Consider the following 22,500-nt stretch of genomic DNA (forward strand, 5'->3'; position numbering starts at 1 on the left):
AGGGACCACTGTTGCTGTACGCCACTCTTTGGGTACATATCCTGTGGTAAGGCTGAGATTGAACAGTAGTTTTATGTTTGGGTTTAGCTCTTCTTGGAGTTCATGTAGGACGCAGCCCGGGACACCGTCTGGTCCCATTGATGCTGTGTTTTTTGCTTTGGAGAGGGCAGATCTTACCTGAGCATCTGAGATGTCAGGGGGGGCAGCACTCTGCTGGGATAGATATTTGCCCTTTTGGTTGGGGGGGGGGGGGTTGCGCTGAACCTGTCAGCTAGGATGTTGGCACTGGTGGTGGAGATGAGACTGTAAGACTGTGGAAGCATACATATATAACAGCCTTCAGAAAGCATATTAAAGAATATTTCCCTTTGAAAAGAAAAAAAGCTTAATTTCCCACATAAAAGTAGTTTGAGAAGCTTCTTTAGATAGAGCAACAAATGAGCATCCAAAAATGTAATATTGTATAACATGCTCAGATTCTAAAACTAGCACGCCATTGTATGTTACCTTTCAAGGATTTGAGGGTCACAGCAGGTACAGATAAGATGTCAGCACCCCATGCTTTTTCAGTGGTTCACTTCAGACTAGAATGTAATTGTAGAAATGGAGTTTGGGAAATGTCACATGAGTTTGCTGAGAAGCTGAACACCGTACCAGTCAAGGATGGATTAACTGAGTTTCCATGCAAGCAAAGGAAATCAGGTAGATTTCAGTAAAGGTTACTGACTAAACAGCTCCAATTTGAAAGATGTTTGACACAGTCAAGATTCATCCTATATTAACTAGGGATCAGGGAAACAGATGAACGTTTTTAGTGGCTATAAAATAATCTAAAATTAGAAAATCAAAAGGGAAAATGCAGGGATATCTAAAAATATCACAGGGGAAATGGCTGAGGGCCAGCTCTTTGACTGCCATAGACTTATAGAGGTATAGATATGTACTAGGCAATCAGTCTGCAGACCATTATAAGCCTTGCAAAAAAAAAAAACATTTTCAAAAGTTTCCTCGGCATCTAAGAGGTCAAGACAGGATAGACCAGGAGAAAATTTAGGCTGCCCATCTAGTTATTTAGGTTTACCTTGAAGATGGCAAAGGTGTTATTCTGTTGGACTTGTAATGGAAACTCATTCCAGAGGAGAACAATGCTTTCGGATATGAATCTGTCACTCCAATGTATCTTATTTATGTGTTGATAATGGTTTAGTTTGTTTAACCAGCTATTTGAGGTGCCATTTATTCTCTGAAGGAATAGGAGGTCAAAGAGGGTTAGATCTTTCATGACTGAAAGACAGATCTTCATGGAGATCTCATGGTATTTATAAGAGACTAGGTAAAAAGAGAGGGCTGCAGGAGTGTCCTGATTAGTAATATTTTTGAGGCTACTGATTTTTTTTTTTAGTTATCAATCTCTGAGGTCTCTCAAGCTGAGCAATATGTTTTGACAAATACATACAAAAAGTGCATTTTGTTTAATAATGAGTCTGATGAGATAGGGGTAAAGGAGAATTAAGATATTTTTGGATCTGGAGTAGATGCCTTTTGAAATTAAATGTCCCATAAAGAAGGTTTTCCAAGTTGTTGACATGATGGTGAAATGATAAGGAATTAAGTGCATAGATGTGTTATAACAGTGTCTAACTGAAGAGGTGCTATCACCTATATGGTATGTGGAAATGTTTTGTTTACCTAAATGAACTATGCTACATGTGTTCAGATGTAATTTGACACCATTATTCTTCCACCAATTACTACCATGCACTACCCTATATTGGAGAAATTGTGAGTCTGTGGGAGATCAAGTAACAACACCTGATTTAATGTTGACCTGAAGGTCTGAGAAAGAGATGTCAAACAAGAGAGGGCCCGACACTGAGGTATGTAGTACACCACTTGTAGCTTTTTTACTTTCAGAAATTACACTTGAAACTCTAATGACTTAGGTTTTGTTTGACAATTATTTAACTATCCATTGCACAACATTAGGATTTATTTTATTTTTATTTTATTTTATTTATTATACATTTATTTACTGGGATGGTCCTACTGGGTTTAGCATGAACCCCTTACCAGTGGAGGCCTGGGGATAAAAGTTCCATATATTGTACACTCATTAAAACAATCATGAATGTTTAAAAATAAAGAATTTTATGTAGTATAAGATGCTGCATAAAATAGATTAAGCAAAAGCAAATTAGATATTATAAACATTACAGGAATCTACATATAACATGTGCATTGTATACATAAAAGAAAGAGATATTTATACAGAGGAACATTTTACAAGCAGCAACAAATTTATTTTGAGAGAGTAAATTAGTCTCATTATTCATTTTTGGTGTACTGAAATCATTTTTAGTAAAAAAAAAAATTCTAAGATGAGAGAAAAGTACATTAGAAAGATAGTAATAGTAAAAAATATATAATTGAGTGACAGTAGGAGGAAATTATTGTAATGAGAAATCAGAAGTGAGGAAAAGAGTGCAGTCATGATTTGTTCTAGACAGGTAATGTGCTGAAATGTATTGCTAATTATGGCAGTCTGGTGAGATGCAGGAGCAGATCCATTTTTCTGTTAGGAATTTTTAATTTTTTTGAAGGAATTTCCATTTTTGTCTGTTTTAGTGTTTGAGGGATGGAGTTCCACATTGCTGAAATTTAGTTTGAGTACAGGGAGTTCCCTGCAGAATTGTAAGATTTCATTATGCTAAGCAGAGATTTGTCTTTTAATGTTAGCTGTCCTTTAGGGGAATGGTTTTATGATTTTTCAGCTGGACAGTTGAATGGCTAATGCAACATTTTGTTTCCAATAGCAAGTTGTGACAAAGATAGGCATTGGGGTAGTTCTAACCAATTAAGTTTCCTGAGTGCTAGACAGTGGTGTAACAGGTAGTGATGATTTGTGGCAAATCTGGTGGCTTTGTTATAACATTTTACTAGATTTGCCAGATAGTGCCCTGCAAGTTACTGAAAATGGGATGCATACAGTAGTGAAGACAGTAAGTAAACAGATGCTATACGTTTTCTGGCTTTATCAGTAGGGAATGATTTTACTCTGTTTAAACATCCTAGTTTCTGGTGTGCTTTCTTTATGGTCTGATTAATGTGTTCATCAATATTTCAGATGGTCATCAATGATGACACTTAGGAGTTTAGCAGGGTCTTATGGTTGTTAGCAGAGATGATAGTAAAGGATGTCTTTTGTTTCAGAGGGATTTGGGAGTAAATAATATTAATTTAGTTTCATTGGGATTTAGTAGGAATTGAAATTTGTTTAGCCAAGATTCAGTATAGGAGAATGCATGCTTAGTTAAGTGCTTTTAGTGTTTTTGGTGAGCCAGACATGGTAGAGTCATAAGTGTGTTGCTAGTTTGTTGGCAGTATGAAGATCATTAGTAGATCAAGGGACCTAATATAAAACTTTGTGGGACTCCTAGTTTTTAATGGGTGAAAAGGAGAGACATCATGATTCCATATCACTGCCTGTACCCTGTTGGATAGGTAACTATGGAACCAATGTAGAGAGACATTGGCTAGTCCTATTACAGAGCTGGAGTTAGAGAATTCCGTGGGACATGGTATCAAAGGCTTTAGATATGTCCTGCTTGAGGAGTATGGTCAAAGGCCTTGGCTAGGTTCATACATGCTGCATGTACTGCCTAATCATGATCTACTGCTTCTGTTACTTTTTTGAGGAACCTAAAGAGGTTAAAAAGGAGGGACATGCCTTTGACAAAACCAAACTGATGAGAGTCCATGGTTAAGAGATTTCCAATGTCAAATTTAATGTGATCTGAGATAATATGCTCCATGCTATACATATGAGGCTTGTGAGATGAATAGGTCTATAGTTATCAGTGCCCATAGTTGGGCCACCCTTGTGTAAAGGCATTACAATGGCTGACTACCAGGCTTCAGCAATGTAACTAGTAAAGAGGCTTAAACTGAAGAGGTTTAAGTAGGGGTTCAGATAGGCAATATCCTTTGTTATTCAATCATGAAGACAACAACAAATGCAATGTGTCCCTCCTCATTGAAAACATTAGATTTTGTTAGAGGGTTCTTCATCAAAAAGCCATTGGAGGCATATAAATGCATTAAACAAACTAAATATAGCACTACAAGTCGAAAAGCTGTGATGTGTTCTTATGAAATATCATTTCACATAACTTACTGAGCTTCTACAAGAATCTTAGATGAATGCATGTTTAAAGGAAAACGGTATCCTCAGGAGTTAACAGAACATCTGAATGCAAATGGTAGGCCAGAAATAAACCTAAAAGGGTGATGCCAGTGCTGAATGGATTTGTGTTGAACCTTAATTCACATTACTTTACAACCTGTAAATAGTCATCCATATAAGGTCAGTAGAAAATCGTTTGATAAGAAAGCAATTCTAATGATATAATAGCTTATACTAGGAGGAAGACAAAAGGACTGCTACATGCTAAACTTGCTTCATGCCAGAATATATTTTGTCCTACATAGTGGTCCATGTATCTATCCATTCTCAATAACCACATCAGCTAACACAAGTGCACGCACAAACACACACACACACACACACACACACACACACACACACACACACATGCACACACACTGGCTTCTACGTTAGACTGTCTATTACACTATGGATTTGATATCCAGGAAAAGCCCACAGAACAGGATGTTACTAGCCCTATCGTCTTTGTTGCCCATTAGCCACCAAAACAAGTATTTGCTGAATCAGACAGACAATGTGGCTGTAGAAAGATAAGCTACCTTTGTTAGAGCCTCTTGTTAAGTTATCTGAATGGGCATCTCATTCATCTATGAAACTTAAAATGGAAGCATTCCATCATTAAAGAATTATTTTTCACAAACGTTTCACAGTGACAGCTAATAATATGACACAATAAATCTGAAATTCAAGTTAGATGTACTGTTACAATGATTTGAAACACCAGTTAGGATGAAGGATATAGGAAAAAACATAAATTATAAAGAACAACTGAAAATGTGTACTGTCCCTCTTTCTAGAAACTTTCAAAATAAGTCTAATTGCTCAAATTCTGCACAAACGGAAAGAGAAACCTAAAGTACAAACAATTACAAAAACAAGTGTCATCTGTTGGGAAGACACAATTCATTATAGGATTAAGAAACCTTAGTTAATAAAACCGTGTCATCATGGCAGCCCCTATCAGGCTGTTTTTGAATAAATTATAAAATAATAATAATCATTTAGAGTGATGCAGGGACATTCATACTGCATAGATAATTATGATATGATTCTTTATTTATTTGACATTTGTTTACTGGGAAAGTCCGACTGGGTATGAGCCCATTTTCAGTGGAGGCCCGGGGAGAAAAGCTCCACAGTACAAATTAAACAGAATTACAAAATTGAACAATGGTTACAAATATTAAGACAATAACAAAGTAGCACAACATGTGAATACAATAAAAGAAAACAAGCAAAATATAAGGCAACAAAGTTGACCATGCATTATATACAAGATAGAAGAAGAAGAGTCCCTAATATGCGTGTTACATAATGATGCATGAAAAATATAGAACAGAGGAAGTAATAGGTTGTAAAAGCCATATACTCTTTCTGGCAGGAGAACTAGATAGTAAATTTCAGTCAAATTCTGGGAGAGATAAAGGTTAGGGTAAGAATATGAAGAAAGGACATTAGAAGGTTAAGGAATTAAAGAGAGGTGAGACTAGAAAGTAGGTAAAGCAGGAAGGGAAGTAGAATATATCAAGAGAAAGTCTGTTAAGACTGGAATAGAAAAGAGTACTAAGATTAAAAACTTTTTTTTTTAATTTTGAACCTTAATTCTTGATTCTTTGATTCTTAATATTATGCTAATGATCAAAAATAGTGGGGGAATTTAAAGTACTATAGGCAAACTTGACAGTGATTGTAATTAAGTATAGTTCAGTTCATGTTTAATGTGTATATGCACAAATATTGTTCTCCCAGAAAACATTTTTATATAAATGTATGGATGAATGCAGTAATTTATACTATATTTTATTTATTTTAATTTTCATCTATTTCTATAGATTACTCGGAAAAAACATTTTTTTCTGTGATTTCATAGTCTGTTTTCTTTTAGAATAATTGCCATAATTAATGAATAATAGTTTCGTTTAGGAATCAGCAGTCGAAACAGAAGTGATGTGGGAGTACATGTTATATTTAATTGTGTAAGACGTTGGTAATAAATGGTAGAGAAGGACTACTTATTTTCTAAATAATTTAAGGTACTGTCTAACAATGAGTATAACTTATCAAAAAAGAAAGTCCTAACATTTTAGCCATCTGGTCTTCAAGTATATCAAAACTTTTATATTTTTTATTTTTAATACTTTATGTCCATGTTTATTAACAAAATTTAATAAAAATGTTTTTGGAAAAAAAGAATATCAACACATTCAAATATATTCTAAAATAACACAATTTCCTTTGCATAAATGCAAACTTTTATGTGGGAGTTAATTAAATTTATACTGACAGAGTATAGAATTTCATGAATTAGGGTGGTAATGTAACCTTATTTCAAATATCAATATTGTTTCTAGAAAACAACACATTCTGATAACCTTTGTGGTTAAAGACAGGAAAACATCAGGGCAGGCTTTAAGATCTTAGACAACAGTCAAGTCTTATCATATAGGTTCATAGGTAAGTACTAGGCTAGCTGCCCTCATGGGCCATTTCAAACTAGCCAATTTCCCTTTCAAATGTGAGAATCAAATCCTGTGAAGTTAATACCTTAACAATTACACTAATTATATACAGATTTTTTCATGTATATACAAGATATTTCTTTGTTTTGCTCCACCATTACCTGTTTTTGTATGATCTGTCTCAGTCACAATGTCTGAATTAATTACTGTTAAGTTTATGTTATTTCACAGCAAATGACATGCTCATTAAATAATAGCTCACTGAGAAATCAAGTAGTAGATATATTCATTTTTACTTCCAATCACTTCAAATGAAGGCTGTTTTACATTTTGCTTTTTATCAAATTTTTATGTTTTCTCACTGCATTACTTCTAAGAAAGTTGTCATGCTTTGTGCAGAACAGACTTTGAATATACCTGTCATGTGTTTTCCAGTCTTATCTGTATTCCAAAACCCCTTCTGTTGTCATTGTTAGCCCTGAGAAAACAGGGAATGGCAGTGACTATAATATGTTAAGGAAAAAATTGCATTCTTTTACTAGAAGATTCTGCCCTGGGGAATGTCAGGTATAAGTAATGCTGTCATTGTGTGCTCTGCTTGTGTGGTAGCCTGGCTGCTTCTCCTAGCTTGTCATTACGCTTAGGGAAATGACAGCAGATTCAAACTAGAGCTATCATCTCCAAAATGAAAAATGTATGTAAATGTAATCATAGTGACCGCTACAGTACTGGAGAAGAGTAACAGTAGTGGTAGCTCAGTACTACAGAAGTAATATGATGTTAAATGAGTACTGCAGCAAAGTATTGTAGTTACTTTAGTGGGATAAGCTTACATGTGCTTGTACAAAATGAAAATTACATTTATCAGTTTATGGACAATATCTGCTATTTTATGAATATTGATGGCAAAAAATACCATCCTGGGACTTAGAGATGGAATTTTCTAGATTCTGATACAGTAGCTCCATCTCCCCTTGGCCCAGAGAACAAATCTGGTGATCATGTAAAACCTTTCCCAGTGGTATAATTTCTATGCATATTTAACAACTATGCCATTCGAACTATTGGTGGCAGGATGTTCAGATTTCTACTGTCTTGCCAATAGTTATGCAACTTGGATGTGAAAAGAGGCCATTCCCAACGCAGTTTGCCTTTTGTCTTTCTCTGGAGATAATTGACAGAAGGAAATCTGTACAAATAAAAAAAGAAGCATGTGGACCTATGATGGCTTGTGATTCAGGGTTCATTTGTTGTGGGGACAAAGTACACTGGAAAAAGAAGCATGTACAAAATTATGAGTAGGGAGGATTACAGTCCCACCCATTAAGAGGTCACTCTGCTGAAAAGCTGTGAAGAGATGATGATGTCCACATATTAGTCCATGTGGGTATTTGATGAGGAGTCCATGAAAATGGCAAATTCTAAATTTGTGGAATCAGGGTAGGTGTGTCATGGAATTCATCAGTCATATTTTTGGTTGCAGTTGCAATCCTTTAGGCAGCTAATGCAAGCAAGGAATTAGTCAACAAATTTAATACCTGGCTAGGCAACAGAACAGAGTTAAGAAGCTGAAACTGGTTAATCAATATGAAGAAACTGCTTCCAATCAGCTTCCCATTAATGTTTTCTGAGAGAAGCTAACTATTCTGTCATACACACGCATATACATGCACGCGCATACACACACAGACACACACACACACACACACACACACACACACACACACACACACACACACACAAACTCACACACTCACATGCACACACATAAACTCTGAGGCTGTACTAACTCAGACAAAGAACAAAATGCCTTTCAAAGAAGAAGAAAGATGAAAAGACAGAAAAGAAGCTTTCTGCAATAGTCTGACAATGTAACTGTCATCTGCAAAGACTCTAACCTATGACAAAGCAATATCTAATTTCAGCACAATATTTCTTAAATCACCATACACCACTGCTTAAGACATGAGTCAGACTGACAATCTGATATGCCAACATCCTTCATCAGTCCATCATATTGTGACACAACATTTCAACACAGCTCCGTTCTCCCAGATTCCATCTTGAGATCACAGTCCATCTCCTACATGGTTTCAGGACTCAAATTCATTGTATTCTAGGGCTTGTGCAGACTGTATAAATTGACAGGTCTTAGGTTTCTTGAGTTCTTACTGAGCCATCCCCCAACAGGTGATCTTCATCTCTTTGTTTTGTATGGCTGGCTCTTCTCATACTCTGAGTGGTCCATTCATCGACAACAGTTTTACAGTGATTGTCTATTTAAGTGTCTGTTACATGGTAATAGCACAATGTGGTAAAACCACAACAATGCATACAGAAGCCATTTGTTATGTTGTGTATTACAGAAAGGAAAAGACAGTAACAGCATCAGTATACATGTAGAACACTTTTAAATTTGGGTCGATGTCTTTTGCCTGAATCATCTGATAAATTATGGGTATTGGGGATAAGTGGCACAGATTACCTATATATTCATTAAATTTCATAGTATAAGCACCACATGTGTTTTTTGAAATGGATCATAGGCACTTTCACAATATCTTACACAGTTGTGGTCATTGTTTCTGCATTTTTTCGAAATTGCTAAAGCAAAAGTCATTTACTTACCATAATGCAAGATCCTATCATTCGTGTCCTTCCAAAACATGATGTGAGGTAATACAGGGCAGCAAAGCATTGTGGGAGGAAAATTCTTAAAGGTCAAGGCTGGAGCACTGATGCTATTCCCATAGGTCGGATGGTATGGACTGAATGAATAGGATCTCTTACATTTTGAAATTTGAAAAGGCCCAGGTTTCAGTTTTCTATTTATTTATTGCTAAAAGTACTTGCAATATTACATAACTTGACACTTGTGCTAAATCCAACTCTCAGTTATGAACTGAAACCAGGATATCTGAAATAGAAGCTTTCTCAGATGGCAGTAGCTGACATTAATGCATTACATTAGGACAGTGGTTGTGCCAGTAGATAGACATGCCAAGTGAGAATTGATGGCAGAGTGATGTTGAGTTATTTTTCTGTTACACAAACATGCAGCCATCGAAGCATGCTGATTTGTTTGGTCATTGCCATGGTTATTATACTCAGCTTCATTTGCACTCTCCACATGTATCAAGAGATGTCTGTTTATGCTTTGGCCTAGGTGTAGTTCCTCCATCTGAGTTTATAGATTAAACAACCAAATATTGTTGGGTTATCATCAGTGACATAAGACTTAAAAACATATCTGTTGCACTATAAGCATGAAGGAAACTGAATGCCAGTAGTACATAATAAATGATACTGCGAAGACAAAATATTGTGGAAATATGTTGAACAAGCTCAGCCTGAAAATAATACACTGCTGTAAATTGTTTGCACTATTTCTCTACTATTTGTCATTGGCATTGCTGTTTGGCAACTATCAGACTTGTGCTGTGCTTGGTTCTGCTTTCTGCACCATAATATAGCTTAGGTGCTGCTGTTGTACTTTGACTGACTATACTCTCAAACTGCCAACCCACTAGATGTAATAAAATTTCATACTCAGTCTGACTTGTCAAATGAAAAAGATCCAGTGGCATATAGCATCTTTTTGTTTGGTTTTGATTTTTTTCATGCAAGGATTTTCCCATCATTGAACATGTTTGTGCAAGTTCGAAACTGCACTGTGTATGCATGGTCTATCATGTATAATTGTGTCCCAGCACTATGCAGTATCCTTCCTTACCTTCTGCAGTGAGCCAGCCCTCACTGCATGAATTGTGAAAACAGTACAAATCCTTCCTAGAGATGAAGGGGGCAAGAGGTCTGCAGTCCATGACTGTCTTACCTCAGTAAGCTGAACTTATCTTTAGACAACCGTATAATCTTCAGTATCTGGTACCATTCTGCTCCATTCTACTACGCTAGTAAACTAATGTGTTTTGGACTGCTTGAACTACCTTCCCAACATGACCAGACTTTCCTGCTTGGCATGCCTCTGCATTTCTGATCACTTTCAGTAACATAATGTGTGCTTTTCTTTTTGTGGATAACTGACAAGAGTAGCTGTATTACACTTGTGACCAGCCATCGTAAGACTGGCTAAACTCCAATATTAACCTATGCTATAAAGATCACAGCTGTACAGCAAATCTCCGGTTATGGCAATCATCTCCTTTCTGTCAAACTGACAAAACAATGACTCTTAGTAAAGCATTTCATTAGAGAGGTGAGGCAGAGATTTGCCATGTGGTGCAGTCTATATTTTCTAGACTTTCAGAGCTGAGAGTGGACGTAAAGCTTGTTTCCAGAGCTTGCACTGATGATTAGCAGTGGTCACGTTATTGATTCCTGATTCATCTCAGAAGTGCTGAATCTACTCTGAATGTGTTAAAGCATCACTTATGTATAATGGAAGCTGACTGATTGTTTGTTTAACAGGAAAGAAGAAGGAAGGAAGCAAAGGGTGTATGTGATGCAGGAAATGTTTTCTTTACCTGCATCAAGAAAGAAATGTTTTGTTTTCTAATGGATGAGCTCACGAGGTTAACTTCATTTGCAAATGTAACACTGCATCCTAAAAATGCTGGTTATATTTATTTTTCTCCTAATTATAACCTGCAGTTTAATTAATTATTTGGACAGACACAAAGAAAAAAGCAAGGTTTACTATTGTAACTGCCATGTATGTACATTAAAAAATTGTGCAAAAATCAAAATGATAAAAAGATTTGAATTTCATTTGTTTTCAACCCACTTATATAAGTATTATGTAAAGTGGTGATAATTTAATAATGTATGCACTAAAGGATGGCAGTTAATGTTTTAAAAATACAACTAAACAGATACCTAAAGGACTACACTTTTGAAAATAGATTAGTACAAAGATTCTACGGTAGCAGTTTTGTAGACCTTCTCTAACATCTTTATTGAGCTAACTTCACCTATCCTTTGTGGCCGTCACAGCTAAATAAAAACATATGCTAAAAAATACAAAACAGACTGGCAGTCAAACATATGATCTAATGGTTAGTGGAATTCATTTCTGTCCATTATAAAACCAAATCTCTCTCTCTCTGTCTCTCTGTCTCTCTGTCTCTCTGTCTCTCTGTCTCAAGTAGTTTTAAGGAATTTGTATATGCTAATGGGTTATCTGGAATTATCAGATATGTCCTCAACTGGAATTCTTAAATTCTGTACTGTTTGGTGAGAGGGTAACTAAAATGAGGGCATTTTTAGTTAGTTGCTGCAAAGAAGTTGTAAGCAAGCATTTTTGGAACTTGTACCATGCTAAGTTCTTGCACAAAGAATATTACAGTATAAAACAATGTATTCTCCATTACTTAGAATAAACAGTTAAAAATCATCAGTGCAATATTATTTATTAACATTTGTTTACCGGATAGGTCTGAATGGGCAGAAGACATATCCATGTCTGAGGAGGCCTGGGGGACACCACCAAGACATAGCAAAATTCCAAATAATACAGTGAAAACTGCATCCAATATAAAATTGATTAAACAGGTGTAAAATAAAAAAATGAGAATGAAATAAAAGTTGAAAGAGGAATCGACCTAGGAGAACATTAATATATATTAGTATCGGGGCAAATAGGTACAGTTAAAGCAAGTTACAACATTCAGGATGTGCTGAATCAATAAGTTTGAAGTAATGGAATTAAAATACATGCAAAGCAAATCAGATTTCTACCATTATGTCCAAATGGATGTTGATAGTTTGTTAGCAGTAAACTGAGTAATGGTTAGTGAAAAGGTGGAGCTGGATGAAAACTATCAGAGTACAGAGCTGTGAAGTGTTGCTAACAGATGAAGATTGTGTGAGGTACACAGGGAACAGCAGATATACAAACACAGAGGCTATAACGTATAGTGTAGTATGAAGAGATTGTTCTTTACAGAGGCTATGAGGTATAGTGTAGTATGAAGAGATTGTTCTATACAGAGGCTGTGAGGTATAGTGTAATATGAAGAGATTGTTCTGTACAGAGACTATGAGGTATAGTGTAGTATGAAGAGATTGTTCTATACAGAGGCTGTGAGGTATAGTGCAGTATGAAGAGATTGTTCTATACAGAGGCTGTGAGGTATAGTGTAATATGAAGAGATTGTTCTGTACAGAGACTATGAGGTATAGTGTAGTATGAAGAGATTGTTCTATACAGAGACTGTGAGGTATAGTGCAGTATGAAGAGATTGTTCTATACAGAGGCTGTGAGGTATAGTGTAGTATGAAGAGATTGTTCTATACAGAGGCTGTGAGGTATAGTGTAGTATGAAGAGATTGTTCTATACAGAGGCTGTGAGGTATAGTGCAGTATGAAGAGATTGTTCTATACAGAGACTATGAGGTATAGTGTAGTATGAAGAGATTGTTCTATACAGAGGCTGTGAGGTATAGTGCAGTATGAAGAGATTGTTCTATACAGAGGCTGTGAAGAAGAATGACAGGAGTGTTCTTGGAGGAGATAGTACCAAACTTAGAGTATTACAGACATTTAATACAAGGGAGAATAATGGGAGAACCCAACAGGAGAGCAGCGCTGCATACCACCTACCTTTACTAACCAGAGCCTTCAACACTTTTTCCCACTCGGGCATAACAGATAAAGTCTCCCAGCTAGACATCAACCCGTATGTTACCAGATGGGTAGCTAACTGGATCACTGATGGAACCCACTCAGTCAAAATAGGGAAAGCCACATCTTGTAGTAGACCCATAATGAGTGGTGTACCCCAAGGATCTGTCTTGGGGCCTCTACTGTTTGGGATATACTTCTCTGAGGTGCAAGCCAAAACCAGTGGTCTGTGACTGACCAAGTTTGCAGATGACTGCAAGCTGGGCACTGTCTTAAACTGCCCTAGTGATGTGAATATCCTCCAAGAGGGCCTTACCCAAACTAATGACTGGTGCCAGAAGCATGGCCTCAAACTGAATGCCAAGAAATGCATCATTATCCCCTTTGGAAAAAATGGTGCCCTCCCTAATTATCACATTAATAACAATGTACTAAGCATGCAAGCAGTCGTGAGGAACTTGGGTACCCAGGTTGATAGCAACTTGACTTTTGACCACCACATTGCATCCATTGTACAGAAGGCTTTCTACATGGCCCACCTCATAAGTAAGGATATTTCATCCAGGAAAAAGGAGGTCATAATATCCCTGTACTCCTCCCTTATCAGAGCCATTATCAAGTACAATGCCCCCTTCAGCATGTACCTTGCCAAGCACATGCAGCAGCTGGAAAGACTACAGAGGTTCCTGACCAGGAAAATTCAGGGTTTCAAACACCATAGGCTAAAACCCTGTCCCTCTACTCAGTCTCATACAGACTGCTCAGAGGTGACATGTGTCTGGCATACAAGGCCATCTCAGACCCAGCCTTTATGGAGTTGCTGCATATCCATAAGTCAAAATCCACTTGGGCAACCCGCATGGAAGGCCTAAACCTTGTCTGTGACATTGAGAACTTGTTGGCGGGATAGATTTGTGTCCCAGAGACTCCCCCATCTGTGGAATAGACACCCTCTCCATGTTAAGCAGAGTACCTCTCTAGCCCTGTTTAAGAGAAACCTGGATGACAATGGGAAACAGAATATATACCCTGGGATCCCACCTGTGTCCCTTCTGGCCAGGGAAAATAGGTGCTGACTTTGTGGGAACATGGGCAAAATTCTTGGCTAGGCTTATAAGGGCCTCCTGGCCAATAGCCTACTATCATCCTATGAACCTATGACATGGCCATTTATTTATAAAGCATTGCCTTGAGTTGAAGGCCTGTTTTTTGTTAATTTGCTTGATGTTATACGATAATGAGTTTCACAGTCTAATGGCATAGGAGGAGGAAAGTGCAGCTACCAGCATGGTTGTTCATTATGTCTGTTATGGGAAGCAACTTATTAGTGCAGACGAAAGCTGTATTGGGAGAGTAAATTTGTAAAATGCTGGTTAAGTTAAGGAATTGTTTGAGTTTGTAGATGACATTGTGGGTTATGAATAATTGTGTTAGGACTATGGATTAGGGTAGTTCTAGCCAGGAAAGTTATGCTAAGTATCAAGCAGAAATGAGATTTATAAGCCTTGTGGGTGGCAATATTTGTGGTTTTATTGTAGACTTTTTGAGATGGATGGTCCAGGTTGCATGTAGGTTAGTTAGAATAGGTGCAGCACAGAGGAGTGTTGTTGCTAATCATTTTCTAATGGAACTAGATAGGGTACAACCCTATATAAGGCCTCGAATTTTGGTGATTTTTTTTCACCTCAGTTTTTATCAATAGTAACTCTCCTAGGAGCTTTGTATGGGAAACAAAATCAATTCTTTTTTTTTTTTTTTAACAAGAAACATCTTTATTAAGTTATCACTTATGACATAGGCAAGCATATATTTATATAAATGAAAAGCAATCATAATGACATATTTTTACTTGCAGACTTTATAAATCACGTATAATCTATCCAGTTATTGTCAGTCAAACATTATATAGCTCATTCAAATCCTGCATTCTTTTAAACTTCAATCCTCCTCCAAAAAAGTTATTCTGCATATATTGTTCCCTCAATTTCCATTTTTCATAATGTAATTTGCTCGTACCCTTTTCTAAAGATCCCATTTACAGTTGCTTTATGTCTGTTACTGTATTTACTACTTCTAGTACAGTTAGTTTAGACTTTGATTTTCTAGTAATTGTTTTTTTTTTGGCAGCCACCATAATTAGTCTCAGCAAGGCTGTACTATGTCTACGTAATTCTGATTCTCTATCATAGCTCAAAAAAATAAATAATTTCCTTAGTTATAACAATTTGCTCACTGAGCTTTTCTAATAGAGTAGTTTACACAGAATTTTTAAAGTCTGCCAACTCATTACACTCCCAAAAATATGTTTCCAGTTATCTGTTTCTTCACCATCTTATCTCCAGCATTTGCTATCTACCTGAGGAAAAATTCAATGGAATCTATTTGGGATATAAAAATATCCATGTAAACACTTGCAAGCAGAGATCCTAAATGTTCTAGAATTTGTTGTATATTTGGGAGACATACATATATCCCCCATTGTTTCTTTGTGAATTGCTTATCCAGTCTGTCTTCCCAATCTTTTCTAACCTCCTCGCATTGATTCTTATAGTTATCGTGCAGTATTTTAGATGTTCTACTAATTATCCTTTTTGTTCTAGATTCTACCAAAAACTCTACCAGTGCTGATCTTTCATTTAAGATCCCCCTATTTCTTTCTCTTTGCTTATACAAATCTTGATAAGGAAGGCAATCTGTAGCCTGCAGTCGAAATAAATTCTTGGCCTTTTCTCATACTATTATCTCTCCTTCTCTAATTATTTGCTCCCAATACCTTGGTTCCTTTACTGGTTTTCACCAATAAATTCCAGCCCCCTCTTGCCTGTTATATATATATCCCTAATTGCAGTCATCCCTATTGGCAGAATCTCTTTTCTCCATCCCCATGCTAGTTTACTTCTTAGAATACTTTCTGCTGCTTTATGACTAAAATATACTGTATGGTTATTGTTATTCTTCTTAAGGATCTGCATCCAAAATCTCAATCTCTCTTTGTTTCTCGAGTTTCCCCCATTTTGTCATCATCCCTTTCCACTTTGAATTACAGCGTTCTGCTTGTGCTATGTATAGCAGCCTTAACTGCGTAGCTATGAAATACCACATTCAAATCAGGTAATCCCAAACTGCCTTGTTCTATTGGAGGAATCAGCTTATCCCATTTGACTTTTGCCATCTTCCCTTCCCAGATAAAACCCTTCAGTTCTTTATTAATTGCTATTCACAACTTCTTCTCTGGTTGATAAAAATATACCTGACGTGTATAAAACTAAACGGACTACAGTATTTTGACTACTTGTATGTTGCTATTCATATCCATAAAACAGAGCTTCCAGTTTCTCAGTTTTTGTGTTATCTTTTGTTTAGTCTCTTCCCACATATCCTTTGCTGCCACAACAGAAACCTCTTTAATCCATACTCCTAAATACTTCATTTTATCATGTCCCCATAAATATGGGTATTGCTGAACCAATTTCTGAGTGGGTACATAGTTTACAACTATAGCCTTTGTTTTATCTTCATTAATTTTGTATCCTGAAAACACTTGAAACTGTCTCAAAATGTCCCATAACACTGAAATGTCCTTTTCTAGTTTTATTGGGTATAAAATAATATGATCTACAAATAAAGCCAGCCTTTCGTGACTAGCATACCAATTATATCCTTGAATTTCTGAGTCCCTTATTTTCTGTCAGTGGTTCTAAATATAACACAAATAACAAAGGGGAAAGAGGACATCCCTGCCTCATTCCTCTACTCAAACAGAACTTATCAGAGAGGAACACACCCACTTTAATTAATTAATTAATTGATTTATTTATTTCCAGCTTGATGACCGGGGATGTCCACTGGGCTCAGGGAGCCCGTTTTCAGTGGAGGCCCGGGGAGAAAAGCTCAATGTTACAAAGTTTAGATACAGATACAATATAGAAAAGAAGAACAATTTACAATTGTTTCATGCTAGAGAGCAGGTGTAATTTCTTAGGTACATGTTACCTTTAGATACAGACACAGTATTATTAATGAACAATTTACAATTACATTTCATGTTAGAGAGCAGGTGTAAATTCTTACGTACATGGTACAAATTTGATATTTACAATATGTACATATATGTGGCAGCCTATAGATCATAGCTAGAGAGGCTAGTAATCATAGCTGGAGAGGAGAGATAAGTGAGGAGATGTTTGGGCAGGAGGAGGGCTTATTTAGGATGTTATGAATGATAAGTAGCTGAGAGGTTAGTAGTTGATGTGGGAACTCTAACCAATTTAAAGCCTTGAATGAGTCACAGTGGTGGGAGGAATAGGTCTGGTTAGCTGTTATAGTTGGCTTTGTGTTTACCTAATAGTCCTGACTGAAGGTTAGTTAGGATTTGTGAGCTCTAGTGAGGGCTGGATAGAAGCTAGGCATAGGTAAGAGAAGTGTGAGACTCATTGGTAAGGAATTTTCTGTTTCTGTGGAGTAGACCAAGTTTTAGGTGGGTTTTCTTTATAGAGTGTTCAATATGCAAGTTGAATTTAAGTTGATCATCTATAATGCCACCCAGATGCTTGGTGTGGGTTTCAACATTGATGATAGTCTTGTTAAGAGATGTTAAGGAGAAGTTGGGTTTGTGTTGGTTGAGTGATTTAGGGAGAAATAGCAGGAGTTTGGTCTTTTTAGGATTGAAAATTTGTTGTTAATCAGCCATTTTTCAACAGAGTTAAAGGGGTTTTGGGTGAGAGTGAACAGATTAGAGATGGTGTTGGAGACAGTGATGATAGTAGAATAATCTGCATATTGAATAAGGGTAGATTGAGGACAGGACATAAAGATGTGATTGGTAAAGATATTGAACGTTATAAGACCATGGATTGAGCCTTGGGAAACCCCCAACTTGAAGGGGAGGAAGGGTGATAGTGCGGAGAGCCATTTGACTGACTGTTGTCTATTTGAGAGGTAGCTGGTGAAGCAGGAGAGGGTGGAATTTCAGAGGTTGAGGTCTGAAAGTTTAGAAAGGAGCATGAGGTGGGAGACAGTGTCAAAGGCTTTTGAGAGATCTAGGAAGAGAATGGAGATGAGTTTTTTGTTATCTCTGGCCAGGTAAATAGAGTTGGTGAGGGCTGTTGAGGTACTGTGGTTAGGACAGAAGCAATGCTGTGTGGGGGTGAGTAGATTTTCCAAGAGTAGATAGCCCAGGATATGATTGTGTATACACCTTTCTAGTACTTTTGAGAGGAGGGAGAGTATGGCAGTAGGTCAGTAGTTGGTTAGTTCAGTGGAATTCCCACCTTTGTGGATGGTCTGCATCTATAGTAAAAGGATATAGGTTCATGGGTTCATAGGTGTTTACTAGGCTAAGTACCACAAAAGCCTTTTTTAAGCCTAGCCATGCATCCCAAATCTCTGACAAGTTCTTATACCCTTGATAAGTGGAAGCATGGGCCTGAGAGATGAACCATTTACAGGTTACCTGTGTTCATTAGAAACATAGGTGCCAAACCAGGGATGAATATCCAGTTTCCCATCCAATTGTCAAAGTTACACTTGAATTGGATTAGGGAGGAACTCATCTTCACATGGATGGGGAGCTTGTTCCATAGACAAGGTAGTCTCTGGGATACATTCCTATCTCTCCAGCAGGTCTTATTTATATCACAGGCAAGGTTTAGGTCTTTAGAATAGGTAACTCTGGTGCTGTTTGTTTTGTGGATATGAAGGGTGTCCATCAGAGTTAGGTCAGACAATGCCCTGTATGACAGGCATAGAGCTCCCTTCAAAAGCCTGTAGGAGACAGAATACAGGTTTAAGGCCTTGAGGTGGTCTGCATAGGACATTTTACTTACACTCTGTATTCTTTTAGTGAGAAACCTCTGTGGACATTCCAATTGTAGGATATGCCTGGTTAGGTACATACCAAAGGGGGCACTGTACTCAATGATAGGTCTGATGAATGCCGAATACAGTGGAACAATGAGCTCCTTGGACTTAGATGCCATACCTTTTTTTATAAATTGTGCAACATAGAATGATTTCCTCTCCACTGTAGACACGTGATAGTCAAAGGCTAGATTACTATCTATGTGTGTCCCTAAATCCTTGAATACTGGTTCAACTCTAAGGGGTGTGTTGTCAATATGACAGTTACCAGGGATGGATGACTTCCCAAAGGATACTAGTATGAATTTCTTGGTATTTAGTTTTAGTCCATGACACTAACATCAGTTGTTTGTCTGTGTCAGCACATCCTGGCAAACATTTGTGTCAGTGTAAGATTCAATGACAGCTCTTAATTTGCAATCATCTGCAAATTTAGTCAGTCAGACACCACTGACATTGACATTGACTTCTAAGAAGTAAATGCAAAAAAGGAGTGGTCCAAGGACTGATCTCTGAGGGACATCACTTGTGACTGGCTTATTTGTAGAGGTGGACTCCACAATTCTAACTTCCTGCATCCTGTCTGTGAACCAGTTGGCTATCCACCAGGTGACATATGGGTTTGTCCCTAACCTCCTGAGTTTGTCAATAATGCCAGAGTTGGGTATTGTGTCAGATGCCTTGGCCAGGTCAAGGTAGGCAGTGTGAACGATTTTGCCCTCATCCATTGGTTTGTTGACCTTCTTAAAGAAGTCCTCCAGGTTGAGTAGACATTATCTGCCCCTGACAAAACCAAACCGGGTGGGGTCCAATGTCTGGAGGTTTACTATGTCTCTATTGATCATCACCATGATAATTCTTTCCATGGCTTTACATATGAGACTAGTGAGACTTATGGCTCTATAGTTTCCAGGGTCTGTAGATGGTCTACCTTTGTGCAGAGGGATGACTGTTGCCTTTCTCCATTCATGAGGCACAAAACATGTTTGGAGGCTGCATTTAAATAGTAATTCCAAAGGCTTGGATAGGTTATGTTTCTTGCTATTTAAAAGGCATCCTGGGATATAGTCTGGGCCCATTGATGCAGTGTTCATGGTCTTAGAAAGAGCATAAAGGACCTGTTCCCTAGTGATAGTAGTGGAAGTTATATTTGATGATATTTCCTGAGGAAAGGTTAATGGGGAGAGAGGGGTAAAGTTGGAGCTGAATTTATCATCCAGGAGGTTTGCTATATCTTCTGGCTCAGTATAGGTGGCTCCATTTACAATGAGATCTGCACACAATTGTGTATTGCCTTTGAGGTTGCAGACATAGCTAAACATTCATTTTCTTTTAGTAGCCGAAAAGGGTATGGAATGTCCATCCCAGCTTAGTTACATTTTTATCTCATAAAAAATAACTACACTGTAATGGAAACATACAGAGAATAATGCAGGAGCCTGGGAGAAAGAAGCTTTTCTGATTACAGGAAAGTTATGGAGACCACAATGGGGATGTAGGAGAAATGAAGTAGCCAGCTGGTCAAAAATAAAGAAAAATGAGACAACAATTACAACAATTACAGGAAATGCAGAACCAACATAAAAAGTGTATTTCAGGTTCTATATTGTAGCATTTCTTTTTCAAAGACTATGCAGAAATGTATAGGCAAAGCAGTAGTGTAGTAAACGAGCAAAGAGATTAATTTCACAAGGATGGTAAAAGAGTGTGCGTGTGTGTGTGCGTGTGTGTGTGTGTGTGTGTGTGTGTGTGTGTGTGTGTGTGTGTGTGTGTGTGTGTGTGTGTGTGTGTGTGTGTGTGCGTGTGTGTGTGTGTGTGTGTGTGTGTGTGTGTGTGTGTGTGTGTGTGTGTGTGTGTGTGTGTGTGTGTGTGTGTGTGTGTGTGTGTTTAATGATGTCCCTTCATTTTTTGTTAGTAGTTCCAGGCTTTAAGCAGATATTTCTTCTCTTTCATCGTTATTGTTGCTTTCAGCAAGGTACATTGACAAATTAATGTAAAAGAAGTAAAAAGTTCAGTGGCAAGCCCACTCCCCCACCCCCAAACACACACACACACATGCACATATAATGTATTAATTTACTCTCTTACCCATGGGTGTCAAAGTTTATGTCATTTTTTTTTTGTTATGTTGTCCAGCTATGTCTGGATAACAACTCGAAGTGCCAGAATATGTTGCCATTGACAAATGTGTCAGATGCAGCATCATCATCTTCTTTCGGCTGTTCCCGTTAGGGGTCACCACAGCGGATCGTCTGTTTCCATTTCTTCCTGTCCTCTGCATATTGCTCTGTCACACCATCCACCTGCATGTCCTCTCTCACCACATCCATAAACCATATCTTAGGCCTCCCTCTTTTCTTGTTACCTGGTAGCTTCATCCTTAGCATCTTTTCCCAATGTACTCAGTATCCCTCCTCAGCACATCAGATGCAGCAAAACAGTCTAAAAGAAAATAAGTAAGTCAGGCTTTCACAGAACACGACTACAGTATGAAAAATCATGTACAAACAGGAAACTCACACAGAATTAATTAAAGTCTTTTTTTTAATATGTCACACAGTCACACTAGTAGTCATGGGAAAAATGGGCTTTCTGATGAGAAGAACTTGACATCTGCAGGTTGTTTTTGAACACTGTGTGATGTAGTAGGTAGTGGGTATGTATAGGAATTCTGTTTCATTTTCTTCTCCTTCTTCTTCTAACAGTACAAGAAGCTTGAAGCTTTTGTTGTTTATTTCCTAACTGCAAATATACATAAAACCGCAGCATCCTTAGCTTGCAGGTATCTACTGAATGCTCAAGTTTTTATGCACTAAGGTAATTTGCATGACTGTTTTTATATGCCCATATGACCTCATGCTCCCATTTAACATCTGTTCCTTTCGTCAGCAATTTTCTAACCCTTGGCCTTTCCCTTTCTGCTAAAGGCAATGTTTTTTTTTTCTATCCATAATGTGTAGAAACTTCAGGAGGACCAATTCATTCTCTCCAATGAAAGATTTAACCTTGTCGCAGTGACACTTAACGGCTAATACATAAATCTGCTACTGTATGGAGCCTAATTCTACCACGCAGAGAGCATCAAATCATTCCTCTGTAATTTAGTAGAAATGTACTGCTGAGACACTGTCATAATCCACATCTCATGATACATTAAGTTCTGAGGAAGAGACAGTATGAAATATGGTCTAGTGAAAGTTGTGTTGTTGTATGCAAGGATTTTAGATGCCCTAATAATCAGAAACATGGAGACCTGCACCTTGCTGTGTATAATATATCAAAAAGCTCATGAGGGCTGTTGGAAATGCAGAGTAAAATATATTATGATGCATATGATAGTAGCCGCACTTTTTATAAAAACATTGATGCATTGT

General features: G+C 37.4%; 1 protein-coding gene across 9 annotated transcripts in view; it reads left to right on the forward strand.

Annotated features, from left to right (window-relative positions):
- The window catches only part of TENM3 (teneurin transmembrane protein 3), a 3,803,041-nt gene that overhangs the window by 2,236,317 nt on the left and 1,544,224 nt on the right, over positions 1 to 22,500 (forward strand). The gene's annotated exons all lie outside the window — the stretch shown is intronic.

The sequence above is a fragment of the Protopterus annectens genome, chromosome 2.part1 (assembly GCF_019279795.1).
Source record: "Protopterus annectens isolate FY-2018-M chromosome 2.part1, PAN1.0, whole genome shotgun sequence".
NCBI lineage: Eukaryota > Metazoa > Chordata > Ceratodontiformes > Protopteridae > Protopterus > Protopterus annectens.